This window comes from Mandrillus leucophaeus, unplaced genomic scaffold (genome assembly GCF_000951045.1).
Source record: "Mandrillus leucophaeus isolate KB7577 unplaced genomic scaffold, Mleu.le_1.0 Scaffold282, whole genome shotgun sequence".
Taxonomy (NCBI): domain Eukaryota; kingdom Metazoa; phylum Chordata; class Mammalia; order Primates; family Cercopithecidae; genus Mandrillus; species Mandrillus leucophaeus.
In genome coordinates, this window is record NW_012102943.1 from 753,976 (window position 1) to 755,188 (window position 1,213).

A 1,213-nucleotide genomic window follows, 5' to 3' on the forward strand; every position below is an offset into this window, starting at 1 on the left:
AAGGGATGTACAGAATGCTCTAGAACCTAGGAAGAACAACAACAACAACAAAGAAAACAGATTCTCCTTCACAGCCTTTGGAGGAAGCATAACCCTGCTGGCATCTTTACTTAGGCTCATTGAAACTGATTTAGGGCTTCTGGTCTTCAGAACTATGAGAACAAACTTGTGTGTTGTTTTATGGCACTAAGTTTGTGGCAATTTGTTAGAGCAGCCATAGGAAACCAATACAGGCAAAGGAAAGGACCTCGGAGGCTTACTCCACATCCGTCAAATGGAAGCAATAACACATTCATTCATTGAATATTTTTTGAGAGCCTACCATGAGCCAAGCCTAAGAACTGGGAAGGTGACCAAGTACTTCCCACTTTCATGGAGCTTAAATTCTAGTGGGAGGAGATAAACAACAATGGGGATACATACACATAATCAAGATAATTACAAATTGTGAGAAGCAACATGAAAAAAAGCAGGGGTAAGACTGAGAGTAACTAGTCAAGCAGAGGGGCCTCCTTTAGATAGGGTTGTCAAGGGAGGTCGTTGGAGCAGAAAAGTCTTGACCTAAGACCAGCATAACAAAAAGCAGAGGATAAAAAGTGCAGGCACAGAGAGCAGCAAATGCAGTATCCAAGGAGGGAAAGGATAAAGTCTATTGCAGGAAAAAAGGTCCATGTGACTGGAGCATACTGTTTTAGGGAGAAACATGAACAAGGTGAGTTGAAAGACGGATAGCAGCTGGATCCTGCAGAACCGTGTGGGTTGTGGTGAAGAATCCTGATATGTTCTCAGGTCAATTTGGAGTGGGAGGAGGTTTCAGTAAGGGGAGTTGCATCATCATTTGCTATTGTGAGGAAATAGGTTTTAAACAGGGAAGTGGAGAGGCCAGGAAACTAGTTAGGAAGCCAGTTTTCCAAGCGAGGGATGATGCTGGATTGGATGAGAATGGAGGTGGTGAGGATGAAAGATTGCTGTGAATATTGTTTAACATAAAATGCTTAATAAATGGCAACTCTCATTATGGTATGATGATCATGATGATAACTGTCATTATCATTATTAGCTTTTGCTGAAAAAAAAAAAGCAGATAAATGAAACTCAGTTGGGTCATAAGAGCAGAATTAACACCTGCGACAAGTGAGAGACCCCATTCCCGTTCACCAGAAGAAGCCACTTGCTGATGCCACTTACCACTCCTCATCCCCAATTCACTCTC